The sequence below is a fragment of the Artibeus jamaicensis genome, unplaced genomic scaffold (genome assembly GCF_021234435.1).
Source record: "Artibeus jamaicensis isolate MK-2021 breed Jamaican fruit bat unplaced genomic scaffold, CSHL_Jam_final contig_729, whole genome shotgun sequence".
NCBI classification, from domain to species: Eukaryota; Metazoa; Chordata; class Mammalia; order Chiroptera; family Phyllostomidae; genus Artibeus; species Artibeus jamaicensis.
The window spans coordinates 3,949,086-3,964,968 of NW_026521939.1; the positions used below are offsets into that span (position 1 = coordinate 3,949,086).

Consider the following 15,883-nt stretch of genomic DNA (forward strand, 5'->3'; position numbering starts at 1 on the left):
GGAATTGGTTTCAGGGAGAGTCACAGAGCCGCAGGTGGTTGTCACGTTGCCCTTGAGGTCTGCAGCCCAGCAGCCTCGGCTCAGGGCAGCATGAGACCAAATCTGGGCTGGGCTACCCCACCTGGCCCCCCCAGTGCCAGTTCCACTCGGGTGCTGTATCCACCAAGGCCGCACTGTCCCCGAGGTCTCACATCCACCTCTCACCAGCTGGGAGACCCAGGGCATTGCTTAGCTTCTCTGGGCCTCAGTTTCCTTGTCTGTAAAGTAGGAATCATAATACCTGCCTTATAGGACTTCCGGGAGGATTAAAGGAGACAAAGTTTGAGTAGGGGTATTCGGCAATTTTTTTCCATTTCCTTCTATATATATTTTTTCTTTTTATATATTCTATGTTTAGAAGTTTCAGTTTCAAGTACTATTAACAAAAAAAATACACAACGAAAGCTTTCTAACAGGTGAAACAATAATGATAAATGCTGGAAAAAATCGGCCTCATGAACATATTCAGACTTGTACTTAGTACATATTCCACTGGAAGTTAATGATATGACATTTATATGAGCATTAACACTTCCAAATCACGCTGAGCAGAGAGCACTTCAGTCCTTCACCACCCATCCCCCGTGCGGAGCGGCACTCGATTTCTGAAGGCCTTGGGGGTGGGTGAGCATCCTGACTGGTCGGTTTGAGATGCTGTTGATGTGTTGCTCTGTTCCCTTCCCCCAAAGATGTGTCTGCTGCGGGTCCTTACACTTCTTTTTCCTCTTCGCTCTCATCTTCCTGCAGCTTCCGAATTATATTTGGGATTTCTTCTTTTTTTGCTCTCATTCTTGGGGAAGGAAACCAGTTTGCAAAATTCATAGGTAGCTCAGAATTGAGCATTGGCTTTTTCTTAGAATTTTAACAACATTTGACCAAGAAGGGCCTCTAAATGAGTGGTTGGTTGTTCTTGGTATCATTACCTGGAGGAGGACGGTGGGGGGGAGAAGCACTGAGCTGGCACTGAAAAGAGGAAAAGATGGGGCCAGCAGGAGGGGTGGGGGCCAGGCAGCAGGTGTAGCCATGCAAAGGCCAGGCCCCTCTGGCAGCTCAAATAGCTCCTCCTGTCTGAGCGGACCCCAGCCACATCAGTGCACTAGCCACAGGATCCTGGAAGCCCACCTCATCACCCCAGTTCAGGCTGGATGTAGAAGGAAAAGGCTCTGGAGGGGCCAGCAGGGCCCCCAGGCAAGGCCCCACAGAAGGCAGCCAGGGCCCCGCCTTTATCTTCCACTGTAAAAGCCCCCACAAGATGCCCCCTGGTCCCTCTGAGGCCTGCCCCTGCCCAGTCTGGATCGGCTTCTCGTGACTCAAGCCAGTGGCCTGAAATCCAGTCAAGCTCCGGAAGCACTGCCAGACTCCGGAAAACAACCCGGTCTCCAGCCGGAAGCCCTAGAGGCCCGCTCTGGCCTTCTCCCAGGAAGGAGCCCCACCCGCACCCAGGTTTCTGGCCCAAGGATGGTGCTGAGACCTAGGCCAGAAACACAGAGAGGACACACCAGGAAGGAGCAGCCTCCAGGAGAGGCCTGGACTCCTGGCTCCCAGGCAGAGGGGGAGAGAGAGACACACACACACACGCCTCTCACGTGTGCCAGTCACTGTCATCTCCTGAGATTCCCAGAATGTCCAAAATGGAAAACTTCCAAAGCAGACAGACACACAAAAATTATTGTACCATAGTTTAAATTATTTGTACTAAACAAATGCATGCGCTTTAAAAACAGACCCATGGAACAGTAGCGAAGGCAGTCACAGCAGTGTCGCTATGCTACACGTGGAACCATGGTAGGATTTGCAGAAAATTCCTTCTCTGGTGCGACCAGCTGGATTCCTGGGCGCAAATCTGAAGTGGCAGGAGGGCCGTTTTCCTGTCCCAGCCCCACCAGAAGGAGGTTGTGACCACCCGGTGATCTCTTCTGGAGAAAATGTTAAGAATCCAGCCTAAAAAAAAAAATCTTTCTGAGTATGAGGACTCAGGCCAAATGGTCCTTACAATTTAGGTCCCCTGAAAACCAGAGGTCGCCCCACCCTTGCCTCTGACCCTTGACAGGATGCTGAGTGGTGGAAGCACTTTAAGGCCTTTTATTTTGCCCTGCCTACCCACCCCAGTGCTGCCTGTTCCCCTGCAAGGGACAACAGAAACTGGGGTCAAAGACTGTGCCGGGAAACCACAGTTTCTGGGACCCCAGCTCTCAGGCTCTGCAGGGTCAGGTGGACAAGTTTCCATCAGGCCACCTGGGGCCGCAGGTCCCTGTGGGCCCACAGACTTGCATTTCTTTATAAAATGAAAAACACGGGGCAAGCTCCATCCCATCTGTGAGGATATCAAGGTCCCCAGGAGGCAGAGAACTCCAGGCCCAAGACGGACAGAAAGACAAACTGCTATGTGAAAAGACCGAGCAGTCTATGGTTCCTGGTGGGCTGGGAACAAGATCCTTACCTGCCCCAGGGGATCACGACACAGGCACCCAAAGGCTGGTTAAGCAAAGGCTTGCCATTAAAAGAGAAGCCAGAAATCAGCCTGCAGTCTGGAGGCGGATCCTCAGCCCTCCTGAGTTTAGTTTCCTTGCTGGCAACAGCGGGGGCTGTTCGAAGGATTAAATCACACAATTTGCATGACGTGCTTGTCCGGGTCTGGCACATATCATGTGCTCAATAAATTGCAGCAATTATCATTAGCTATTAAACGGGGGTGAATAGATTTACAAGGGAGAGAGGTTCTCCCTTTTCTCCTTTAAGATGAGGTTAGTGTCCCTGGCATTAGTGTCATGCCCCTCAGCCCAGTGGAACCAAAGCAGGAGTGGCACTGGGGCCTGACTGGGTGGGCCCGCCTGGCCCAGCTGGACCTGGTCACCTAGAAATGCCCAGGTGACTTCTTGGAGTTTTAGCAGGGCAACCGCATGGTGGCAAGAAACTGGAACGATGCTTCCCACGTCCAGCCCAGGAGGAAATGCAGGGGTTGATCAACCTGTCTATCAGCTTAGAGCTTTTCTCTGGAACCCACATGACGATGGACCTAGCACCACCTCTCAGACCAAAACCAACTCAGAAAAACGCTGTCGGCTTTGAGCTTTCTGACCAGAGGTTGCAACTGGCAGCCCACGGGCCAACTGGAACCCGCAGATGTGTTATCTTTGGCCTGCAGAGCATTTAAAATTGGAATAATAAATTTGATTTGGTTGCCAACATTTTAAAATCAGGAGATCTCATTTTGAAAGAAATCCAGATTTTCGGCTTCTTTAAAAAAAAATCAGATGATCGGGCCATTTGGCAGCGCTGGATTTGCATTCCCACAGGGCAACATCTGGTTGGAGCAGCGCAGTGGATGACAGAATGCTTGTCGGGGAAGGCCAGCAGCTGTAATGAGCAGCCCCGAGCTTTCAATGGCTTACCACAGTACAATTTTATTTCCTGCTCATGTCCCAGTCCAAGAAAGTGGCATGGGTGGGGGTGCAGGGTTATCTAGAAATTATTTAGGAACTCGGGTACCTTCCATTTTAGGGCTCTGACATCTTCTGTGATTTAATTAATTATTTTTTGGCATTGAGCTGGAGGATGGTGAAGGAGATTGTGGGGAAACAAACAAGCCTTTAACCGCATCATCTAGGAAATGTCCCACGTTGGTGAGAATGGGTCATGAGACCCAACAGGGACCCAAGGGGGCTGTGAAATGTGATGCCTGGCTCAGGGGCCGGGAGGAAGAGAACACAGAGGCATAAAAGCACCAGCATCTCTATTTCAAGTGGATTCCGTACATGCTTCCTCTATTTGATCATGGAAGTTCTATTCTTGCCATTGCTCTTCCTCTCCCCTCCTGAGCACAACAACTTGGCTCAGGGGAAACCACCAATCATTGGCTAAAGAAAGGTCATATGATATAATCCTAATTAATGAGACAAGATGAATTTGGATGTGATGTCTGGAACTGCAGCAGCCATTTTAGAACCAGCCTTGGTTGCAGCCAACATAGTGATGGCAGAGAAGAGAGATGGAAGGAACCTGTGTCTCTGGTGGCCTGGTGGAGTTGCTCCAACCACCAGTCCAGAAACCCACCCTACCTCTGTCCTTCAGGATAAATTCATAATGAATTCCCTTACTGGGTTAGCCAGTTTGAGGCAGGGAAGTTCCTGTTCCTTGTAGAATAAAGCATCCAAACTGACAAGAGAGCAGTCCCTGCCTCTCTGGAGTCACTGATACCTGCCTGGCCATGTGGATATTTCACCTTGGACCCCTTGACTTAAAATTCTTTCTTCCTCCATTGCAGAGCTGAGGTCGAATGGGCCAGCCAGGGCCTTTGTGGTCTGGAACAGAAATTACCCAGGGTCTACCACCTGAGGGCGCAATTTGCAAGTTTCCGTGCTTCCTAGGACAATGTAATCCTGGTCAGGGTCTCTATCTCCACTTGCATCTTGGGGACACAGCAATCTGTGTGTGACACTGACAGTGAGATGAACAGGTGTGAATTTGAGCCTGGGCTCCGTGACTCCTTAGTGTGTGAGCTGAGGCAAGCCAGGTAATGTCCATGAGCTTCAGATTCCTCAGCTGAACATGAAACTCACACTTGGATCGTTGCTGTGATTGCTGCCACAAGGTTCAACGACTCGACGTGTAAAGGCTTTTCCCCCCGAGGCTCAGTGCTCGGGAAGTTGACAGTAGATGTTGGCTGGTGGTGTGGTCACTGACCAGCAGCTGAGACCACTGAATGATCAGAGGGTGGAAGGTTTGCTGCCAACTGCCAGGTCATTAGGGGAGACCCAGCCCTAAAACCTGAGGCCCCCAGGTAGAAATGTTCGATCTCAGAGCCTGGACAGAGGAGGCACATAGACAGCTCGGAATAACGTAGCGGAGATGTATTTTTCTTTCCCTTTTCTTAGACTCCTCCTGATCTGGTAAAGGAGAAAGTCTCGGTAGGAGCCACTGCATGTTTAATGCCCTCCCTTACTGCGCCCTGTTAAAGGGAGCCCAGCTTCCAACTTAGAACACATCATCGGTGGCGATACAGAGATGGCGTATATGAGCACTGTTTTGTGTGTACCGCATTTTAAAAGAATCACCACCTATGTATGTATGGCAGATGGTGCTCTTTTTCCATTTGTGGAAGTGAGATCAACTTTTCTTTTGAAATAAAATTGTCCCCAGGTAATAAAGGTGAGTAGAGTCAAAGTGTAAGTGGACTCTGACGCCGGAGGTGGGGTGTGAAGGACGCCAGCCGGTGCTCACCAGAGGGAACCCCCGGGGCTGGGGCCGGCCCGGGCAGGGCCTTCCTGGCTGCTCGGAGGCTGGTGGTCATTCCTAGTAGGAGTGATGAGGGCCTCGACGGCCTGGCCCCAATCCCCTTAAGAAAGTCCCTGAGATGACATTCAAACAGGCTTCATGTGGAGGCAGCACAGGTAGGGTGAGCCATCACCTGGGTCACCGGAAACTAAGGGTTTTTCAGGGTTACTGGAGTTTCAGCGTTAAAACTGGGACGGTCAGCCACAGGTAAACCTGGGCGGGGGTCATCCTACCAGTCCTGAGCAGGGCATGTGGCTGGAGCAGAGAGTTGCTGATTCAGGTCTGTGAGAATGGCCATCTCTGTGAAGGGAGAGAAAGCAGTGTCTTTTGAATGCCCACAGCCTCTCCCTAAAGACCCAGGAGAGTTCTCTCTCAGCCTTGTGAGCAAGGTCTTGACATGCCTGTAAGGGCAGCAGGTGATGGGACCAGCGGAAGGGAACACAGACAGGTCGGAGACACCCTGGAATGGGGCAGAGAACATGAGAAAGAAGAGGCTCTGGTTGTGACAAGCCCGGAGCTGGTCAGACAGAGGAGTCAGCCTGGCTGTGCTGGGACCAAGTGTGGGGAGAGGCTGCAAGCGCCTTCCTACCTAGACGGGCGGAGGTGGAGAGAGAGGAGTGGGCGTGTTTTTAAAGCACTGAGTCGTGTTAGCATTGGAGGCCCTCGCACTGACACCCCCTCTGACACCTTCCCGACGTGCACAGCGGAGACCAGAACGGCTGTTCATTTCCTCCGGGTCCCACCAGCCTTGGAATGCCACGTTCCGCAAAGGTCCGTGTAATCCGACTGGGGGGGGGGGGCGCGCTGGGTCTGGTGCAGGCCTTCGCTTCTCCAACCTGTGGGACACCGGTAGGTCCTCCGGGACCCAGGGAAACTACCACCTCTCTCTTTCAGTTATTCCATTTGGAAAATGGAAATAATATTTTTTTTGTCCTTTATGTGCCAGGACCAGCGTTGGTTCAGGTCCATGAGAATAGTAAGACGTGAGTTAGACCACAGCGGACCCACTTTTTTTTTTTTTTAATTTTATTTATTTATCTTTAGAGGGGAAGGGAAAGAGGGAGGGAGAGAAATATCAATGTCCGGTTGCCTCTCTTGCGCCCCCTGCTGGGAACTGGCCTGCAACCCAGGTATGTGCCCTGACTGGGAATTGAACTGTGATCGCCTGGTTCTCAGGCCTGTGCTCAATCCACTGAGCTACATGAGCCAAGGCCAGACCTGCTTTTTAAAAAACTTTTAATTATAAGATGTTTCAGACCATCAAAAAAAAAAAAAAAGAACAAACACCCATGTGGCTGCCAGCCAGCTTAATACATAAATCCAGACCCAACGAAGACCCCTACTGTGCTCTTTCTCCATCTCCGCCCCTCTTCTGGCACCGCACTGACAACACCGGCCTGGGTTTACAGGTTAGCGCTCTCAGCCAGGTTTGGAAGCTTTTATCACCTGTGTAGCCAGAAACAGCAAACAGGGCATTGTTGGTGTAATGTGGACTCTGTATAAATGGTATCATGGTGTGACACCTTTCTATGCCTGCCTTTTCAAAAAATCCTCACCTGAGCATATGTTTATTGATTTTAGAGAGAGAGAAAGGGAGAGAAACATCGATTGGTTACCTCCAGTTGGTTCTGACTGGGGACCGAACCTGTGGCAATCTAGGTATGTGCTCTGACTGGGAATTGAACCAACCACTTTTCGGTGCACGGGACGTTGCTCCAACCAACGGAGGCACCTGGCCAGGGCTGTGCCTGCCTTTTCCTTGTTCCACATTCTGTGAGTTTTATCCATGTTGAGGGATGTTGATAGTTTCCTCATCTGAACTGCTGAACTTAATTCAACCCAGGGAGCACACTGCAGTCTGCTTTTCCACCCCCTCTGCTGCTCTCAACAACCTAGTGCGCATGCGTGGGAACTCCACACAGCTGACATCTCAGAGTGGGGTTCCTGGGGCTCATCTACATGGGGTTTTCAGAAACGCAGTGGTCGTTAGCCTGGAATGTTCCTCAAGTTCTCCTCAGTCCCCAACTAGTCCTTGTTGTCTTGTACCCAAGGGGCTTTCCATGTTTACATGATCTGTCTGGCTCCCGTGGGCATCTGAGTTTTCAGCCTCTGGTGTCTTCCAGGGCAATGAGGGCATGTAAGCTAGTAAATGTAATATCTTGTGGTGGGTGCTATAAAGGCGGAAAAACCACAGTGCTGGTAGGTGCACAGAGGAAGTAGCACTAACTCCAACTGAGAGGCTGAGGGAATCATTTAGTAACAGTAAGGAAAGGTTTTGGGGCAGGAGTAGAAATTTCCAGGAAGATGAGGGTGGAGAAGGGACAATACAGGTAAGGGGAACAGCGCATGCACAAGCACAGAGGGCTAAGGGACAAACCGAAGTGCAGGAATAAAATAGGCCGGCGTGCCAAGAGCAAGAGGAAGCGTGGCAGAAGGAGGCACAGCTGGGTCCGGCGTGCCACGCAAGAGTCAGGATTTATTCTGGTGGCGGCGGGCCTCTTGTGAGGGACCCAAGCATGAGAGTGACACACTTGCTGCTGCGTCTGAGCCAGGTCGGGTGACAGAGGAAGGGGGTGGAAGAGAGGGACTGCGAGGAAGGGGTACTGGTTAGGAGTCTACTGCAGCAGCCAGATGCCACAGAAGAAATGGCAGCATGAAGTAAGTGTTCCAAGAAAGGTTTAGGTGGCGACCAACCGGACGAGCAGGTGAGGGTGGAGGGTGAGGGAAAGACGGGGGACAGGTGCTCTCCCAATTCGGTTCACACTCTAATCCCTGGGACCTACAAGTCTGTTATGTTTCATGGCAAAAGGGACTTTGTAGATGCAATTAAGGTGATAGACTTTTAAATAGGGAGATTAGCCTGGATTATCTAGGCAGACCCAATCTGAATCCATGAAGCCGGAAAAACAGAGAAAGATGAAGAGAACTCATCTTCAGCTTGTATGAGAAAGGTACAGTAGAAGGGGAAGCCAGAGAGATTGAAAGATGAGCCACAGATGTAGGGACATGATGTGTAAGGACTGGAGAGAGGCCTCCAGGAGGCAAAGAACAGAGAACTCTGTCCTATGAGTGCACAGAACTGAATTTGGCCAACAACCTGAGTAAATGTGGAAGCAGATTCTTCCCAGGGCTTACTGATAGCCTAGCCAGTCAGTACCCTGACTTTGAATTTGTAAAACCCAGTGTAGAAAAACCAGCCTAGCAAACCTGGCCTTCTGACCTACACAAACTGTGGCGCTGAGGTTGTTTTAAGCCGCTAAGGTTGTGGTAAGATGGTACAGCAGCGCTGGAAAATGAACACAGGGATGAGTCCCAGGTGTCTAGCTGGGCTACAGGCAGGCGTCGTCATGAAGCACGCAGGACCTGCATGGAAGGCCTGACTTGAGTGACCTGTGTCAGACTCTCCAGGTGGTAGTGATCGACTTCTGCAGAACAGTAGCACCACGAACGTAGCAGCTTGTGTTAGAACTACATTTATTACATTATATTACATTTATTATCTCCTAGTCTTCTGGGCCGGAGTCCAGGCATAGCTAGGTCAGCTGGGGCCTCTGCAAGGCTGCAGTTCAGGTGCTGGCTGGGTTCGCCTCTGGGCACTCAGCCCGTGTCTTTGTCGGCCTGGGCTGCTACCACAAAAACACCGCAGGCTGGGCAGCCGAAACACCAGACACTCACTGCTGGCTGTTCTGGTGGCTAGGACGGCTAACATGGAGGTGGAGGAAGATCGGGCGGCTGGGGAGAGCCCTCTTCTGGCTCCCAGATGTCCGCCTCTCAGTGTGTGCTCACAGTGTGCGGGGAGAGAGCTCCCGAGTCTTGTCCTCTCTGTATAAGGCAATATTTCTACCATGAGGACCCCCCTGTGCCCTCATCTATCCCTAGTCACCTCCCAAAGGCCTCACCTCTGACTACACTTGGGATTAGGGCTTCAGTGTTTGCATTTTGGGGGGACACAAGCATTCAGTCCATAGCAACCAAGGGAGGACTTGCTTTCAAGCTCACAATGCTGTTGACGGAATTCAGTTCCTTGTGGCTTTCGGGCCGAGGGCTCCCGTGTTCTCCTGGCTGTTGTGCAGAAGATGCCCTCTGCCTCTTGTCACCCCCAACACAGCCACTTGTCTCACCGAACTAGTAAGAGAATCTGCTGGCACGGTGGGTGTTGCCACCTTATGTAACAGACAAGTGACATCGCGCCACCTTTGCTGTACTCTCTTGGTTGGAAGCAGGTCACAGTCCCACTAACATGTAAGAGGAGAGCATTGCACAAGGGGGTGACTGTCCGAGACGGGGATGTCGGCTATCTTAGAGTCCATCTGCCAACACTCCTCAAAAGAAGATGTGGGTTTCTTATCTGGTGGTGTTTCAAGAATTGTTAGCAGATCGTTCATCCAGCCAGGCCTCAGGTTCAGAGGTTCTTTTTTTGCCCACAGTAAGGCAAAGTCAGCTCCACTCACCTGAGTTTGAAGGGCAGAGAGGGGGGCGAAGGGAGCAGTTTCAGGGAAAATTGTGCCCTGCGCCAGCCCGGTGATTTGCGGAGCAGAACATGTGCTGACGTGACACCGAGGACGCCGGCTGCTCCCAGGGCCCTGCCACAGTGTTTCGTTCCAAGTGTTGCTCGTGCCCGAGATACGCTTCCGGTTTTGAAATGTGGTTCCTGGACTCATGCATGACAACAAACCACTCACTCCCTCTTTAAAAGTCCCGTTTTTTAATTCTTTAATGCAGGTTTTCTAAGCGCACGATGTCAGCCCGAGCTGTGTCCTGGCGGTGGCCCCGAGGCCTCTGCTCGGAGAGGGTGGGTTTGGACCACCCGAGCCCGCTTCTCCGCTGCGGCAGCCGGCCTGTGTGTGCAGTGCCAGCCCGTGTCGGTGCCGGCGCCCCCCCAGAGCCCCCCCAGAGCCCCCCCCAGAACCCATGTCGGCCTACCTTCTACAGTCTCTCTCTCTTTTGTTAACGTCATTTTTTTTTTTGCTGCAAAACTAGTAAATCCAGAAGTAACAGATTCTCTTTCCGATATCATGCTATTAGGAAAAAAAATGAGTGATTTTCCGTGAGTCCCTCTCCACCTCTCGCCCCCCCTGTGAACAGCATGACGTGGAACATTCTGCCTGGGGTGTGGACTCTCTTCCCATCCTGAGGAACCAATGATTACAGCCATACGTGTATTGAGAAGTATGCTCATTTGCTTTTACAGAAACAGGACATCAACTAAAGCTATTGTGATTTGAGTCGAATCAGTTCTAGCGATCTGCTGGAAAATGTAGTGCCCTAAGGTAACAGTCCCGCACTAGGTGCTTACAGGTTTATTAGAGGGGAGATGTCATGGTAAGTGCTCTTACCTCACATGCAGAAAAGCGCAAAGAGACGCAGGGAACTGGGAGGCCATGGGCGCGCCTGTCGCCGTAACTGCAGTCCCGGCATCACAGGGGTGCGCCCACAGCCAAGCTCGCCGAACTGCACACGTGGACTGTGTCCCGTAGTTTTGTCCCCTCCATTAAGACTCAGCGAAGCAATAGCCCAACCCCCTCCCTCCCCCCAAACCCCAGGACATCAACTTTTGTTACTTAATTGTTTCTCATGATCACCCTTTCGGATCAATACATCAATCAGTCTTTTTAGTGGCTGCTGCTGATGCTACGGGGTGGATGGATCAGCTTTCACGTCCTGGTAGGTTTACAACGTTATGCTCAGAAGAACTCCGTGAGAGGGGAAGCGAGGGAGTGTGTTGTTCCCACTTTAGAATGGGAGAAGCTGAGGCGCAGAGAGGTTCAGTGGGGGGTCTAGGGCTCCCACCGGGTCCCAGTAGGTACCCGGCAGAGCGAGTCCATCTAGTATTGCTCTTGCTTCCTGCTGCCACAAGGGGCGCTGTTGGCACTTGATCCTGTACAGCCTCTGTTGACAAACAGCCCCGTTCCTTGCTAACATGAGGATTTTGGATTCCCCTCTTTGGTTTCAAAAGTTCAATTAAAGCTTTTTCTGCCAGCGACCATCACGATCTACCCTTCCAGGTACCCCTAACTTTGAATAACAGGGAGACGGGTTGGGAGTTTAATTTCTTCTTTCCCAGAAAGCCTTGGGAAAGCCTTATGCAAATCCACTTTTTCCCCAGTGGTCACGTTTGCACAGCTAGGTCTCAGAGGGTCCCTCTAGGCTCAGTTACACCTGCTTTTCCTCCCAATCCCAGCCTCTGGGGCTTCTTATCTTCCCTTTACACATTTAAGGGAAACCAGAGACTGGTTCTTCATAGAACATAGACTGCTGACTTCAAGGTGACTTTCAGACTTGAAATTCATACAAAAGTTATAGAAAGCCAAACACAGCTTTATGTATTCATGAACACAAGTGGCTTAAATCAACAGAAAACAACGTCTTGCTCATTCAGGTGCTGATGTTGCTCAGGTTGCTCAAACGTCTCGCCTCACACGATCGGCCTTACCCATTGAAGTGTCTACAGGACCCAGATTCGGGATTTTGCTGACTAGTTTCTGATTCTGCAGCCTGTGCCAAATTGGTTCTACAGCTCTGTGTCACCCTTAGCTTTCAACCAGGGGTGACAGTTTTGAGATTTGTGTGTAATCTTCCAGGCTTAACAACAAAACAAATAAAAGAGCAAACAGGTCTCCACACATGAATATATGCCCTTAAATATTTTGTGAAAATTTGGGAGTCATAAATGGTACCTACATTATATAAACTGCTTTTTCTTCTGTTTTTGTGTGTCAATCTAAGCTGTGTTTTATCTTTCTTCCTTCCTTCCTCCCTCCCTTCCTTCTTTTTCCCCCCTTCCTTCTTCCCTTCCCTTCCGTTTCCCTCCCTTCCTTTCCACCATTAGAGATGTCCCCATCACCCCACTTGGTAAAATGCCGTTTGGTAAAGTCCATTCTTCACCTGGGGCAGAGAGTGGGTGCTCCGTCTGGGGTGGCATGGGACGGGAGCACTGATGGGTGTGGATGACAACTGGCTTCTTTCCAGGCTGTGTCCCCGGGGGAGGTGCTGCTTCAGCCGCAGGAGGACGGGAAAATCTGTGTGGAAGCGCTTCCAAGATACTGACCTACCTGTAGGGGGCAGTGTGGTTCTTCTTATGTTTATTATTATTTAATGGGGTGGAAGGAACATTAATGTTCTCGAAATGAGTGGATACCCCAGTAGAGAGAAGAGAACACTCAATTATTTGTCTTCATCCTGCGTAGTTCTGATTTACCTGCTTTCTAACAGGTTATCTTTGTATTTGTGGGCTTTGGAGGTTATTCTGGAAAAAGAAATATCACATGCAATAGAGTCGTCTTGTAGAAAATCCGAACAGCGTGAAAGTTCACACGGTAAGACTTGAAGGAATCCTTTCAACAGCTCTCCCACTTGGTCCCCTCGGTAGAGGCAACAGCTCTTACTCTGGTGTGGATCCTTCTCTCCTCTGTGCACTCACACAGGGCAGGAGCAGCTGCACCAGCACCACCCAGACCAAAGTTAGAAATGCAGAGCCTTGGGCTCCACCTCAGACCGACATAGTCGGAACCTGCTTTTGAACACCATCCACAGTTAGAGTGTGAGAACTGGCATTCACTTTTTAATGTGTTAACTTACATATTTGTATACATGCAAACACATGTGCTCCTGGGGTTGGAATGAGGCTGTAGATTATGGCTCTTTTTGGAAGACTGGTTTCGGTGTGGTCAGGACTGGTCACAGCAGTAGCAGTGCCTGCCACCTGGCATGCAAATGTCAGACGCCAGCTCAGAACTGCTGAATGCAGAGGCCAGGGAGGTGGGCCCAGCGGCCGTTGTTTTAACGAGCCCTCCAAGGTGCTCATGAACCTCACGTTCGAGAACTACTGCTGAAGAGTCTGAGCTCTTACCTGCTGGCGGGTCCTGCTGGGCTCCAGCCCCACTCTATCAGAGAGAGCCTGCCGATCTGGCTGGTCCACCGAGGTACCCCTAGATCCAGCTCCAACAGGCATCCACCGTGAGCTTCATTAATGCTTCCTTCAGCTAGGTATCTGAGGCTGATACAGGTTTCCCCTCTTTAGGTCAGGCTGGTTTTCAGACTATACAACATACCAGCTTCTGGAGGGTGACTGAGGTCATGGCGTAATCTCTATAAACGCATTCATTCGAGCAGCCCATGGGCATCCTTTGTGGTGCCAAGGAAACAGGTGCCATGTGATCGTACCTCCATTTACTCATGGCCGTCTCTGTGGCAGCCGCGCCACTAACGCCTGTGCTGGCCGGAGACCCATTTTTACAGTGGGGCAAAGGGAGGCCCCGGGAGAGGGCCAGTTTTCATGTCAGAGGTGCTCCAAGCCTGGGCAGGATATCCCCTCTCTAATGCAGGGCCTACGATAGATTTCCTTTTAAAAATCGCAACCCAGACGCCAGCTGACTTTGTGTATGGGCTCGGTGTCAAGCCACGGCGGTTGTCTCTTTAGAGGATCAAAGTGGACTTCACTGTGCTTAGTTAGTTGCTCTTGAGCCAGGTACCGTCGGCTGTAGGAGTCTTGCCCGAAGGGTGTCGGGCCTCTGGGGGACTGAAGCTTGTGACCCCCGCCTCCCCGCGCCCTTCATTTCCCGCAGAGGACACAGCGCCAGGGAACGCGGAGGGTGGGCGAAGGCGGACGGGCCAAGTTTGCTTGCTGTGGCTGGGCGGGACACCCGGGCTGCAAGGGCCGGAAGAGAATCTGAACGCACGTGGAGTGAAAACAATCGGTCGGGTCAGGGCCGAGGAGTAGGGTGAGCAGTGGTCCAAACCTCTAAAAAGTCTGGCCTGCGAAAGGAAGGCCACAACCGAGGCACGGACGGGGTTCGAACCCGTGATCTTCGGTTTACGAGACCGACGCCTTACCACTTGGCCACCGCGCCTGCGTTGCAATGGCGGCCCTGCTAGTGATTATACTGGCTTCACCCTGGTGAGCTCGCCCGCGGGCACGAGCGCGAACGCGAGCACGGGTACGAGCACGCCCGCCCGGAGCTGGCCGCCCAGGCGGCCCTCGCGGCTCCACCCCCTCGCAGCGGCAGGCGGAACGAGGCAACGCTCCAGCTGGCGCACTCCAGGCGCTCTGCGCGGACTGCGGACGGCCCACAGAACTCGGAGCCTGCGGCCCCGCACAACTTGGGGCGGTGTCAACTTGGGGCGGTGTCTCCAGAGTCTCCAAGGCCTCGTCTGGAGGCGTGTGTAAGACTCCGGAGCTGGCCGGACGCTGGTCCGCGTCGCACCCCTTTGGGTTCGAAACCCAGTTGCACCACAGTCTTCGCAACTTCGGAGTAGTGGTCTGGGAGCGTCGGTTTCCCCGCTAGGGCGAGGCACCCGGCAGGTGCAGGTAGGGTGGCAGTTCCTCCTTAATAGGACCCAGGGCGGTCCACGGCTGCTCTGCACCCGGCAGGAGCTCTGCAGTGGTGGTTCAATGAAACTACCGTTTTCTGAAATTAAAAGCCCAAACTCCTTCCCCCCAGATTGCCAGTGTAGCCCAGGATGTGTGCTGGACCCGGGACCAGCAGCCTCACCTGGAGGGTTAGAAACGCGGTTTCTCCCGCTTACCCAGACCTACCCACTGGACCTGCTGGGGGAGCCCAGCAGGCTGGGTTTTACCAAGTACTCCAGGTGAAGCTGGTGCGCGGGAGAGGCTGAATCCCACTGCTCTAGATAAAGGATACCCATATTTCAATTTACATATTCAAACGTACCCTTTTATTTTTAGCCAGATGGGGTGACTTTACAGTTCTCTGCACTTTTTTTCACTAATTACTGTATGATGTGTTAACAATATAATGGCTTGTAGTGCATACTAAAACATAATGACAATAAATAATAGAATATATTATTTAATAAATATAATTAAATTCTATTCGTTAATGTAAATGTCGCAACATTGTATAGTAAATTATAGTGGCATATACTGTAATATGGTATTATGCATGGATGCGTTGCCTTTATTCTCTTTAGTAGCTGCATGGTTTTCTATTGAGTGGCTCTATCACGATTTAAGCAGTTTCCGGGAGTTAGGCTTGGGTTGTCTGCAGCTTTTTTGCTGCACAGAACATTCTGCTACATGTGTCTTTGACGCCTGGTGCCAGTGATGCTTGTAGGGCATATGGAGACATGTTAAGCATATCCATCCCTGGCTGGTGTAACTCAGTAGATTGAGCGGGAGCGTGGGCCTGCAAACCAAAGGATCGCGGTTCAATTCCCAGTCAGGGAGCATGCCTGGGTTGCAGGCCAGTTCCCAGCAGGGGCTGCATGAGAGGCAACCATACACTGATCTTTCTCTCCTTTTCACCTTCCCTTTTAAAGAAAATCTTAAATGTGTCTCCACAGCCCACCACCAGGCAGGTGTGTAGGCAAATAGAAAACTTAAAGATACCAGGAATTTGTGTTCACTGAGTTGCTTTCCATGTCAGTGTTTGGGCAGGTGAGTGGAAAAGGCTCTGACATTCACCCTCAGACAGGAGCCTTGAGAGATTGCACCTGAAGTGCTTGAGATAGATCTACATGTGTGTGCAAACCTTACTGCAGCAACCTAATGAAAACAACATTTTCAGAATTAAAATATGCACTATGGAGTAGTGCTTCTGACTAGCTGGTA

At 51.3% G+C, this 15,883-nt stretch overlaps 1 long non-coding RNA gene and 1 other non-coding gene across 2 annotated transcripts in view; one reads left to right on the plus strand and one right to left on the minus strand.

Moving 5' to 3' along the window:
* Positions 1-14,090: 14,090 nt before the first annotated feature.
* Positions 14,091-14,162, minus strand: TRNAT-CGU (transfer RNA threonine (anticodon CGU)). Its single transcript has one exon. It is a non-coding gene; the product is annotated as a tRNA-Thr (tRNA).
* Positions 14,163-14,417: 255 nt separating this feature from the next.
* LOC128628412 (uncharacterized) overlaps positions 14,418-15,883 on the plus strand; it is a 30,324-nt gene continuing 28,858 nt past the window's right edge. The window contains exon 1 of the long non-coding RNA XR_008392802.1: positions 14,418-14,620. This is a non-coding gene — a long non-coding RNA (uncharacterized LOC128628412). The remainder of the gene's footprint in view (positions 14,621-15,883) is intronic.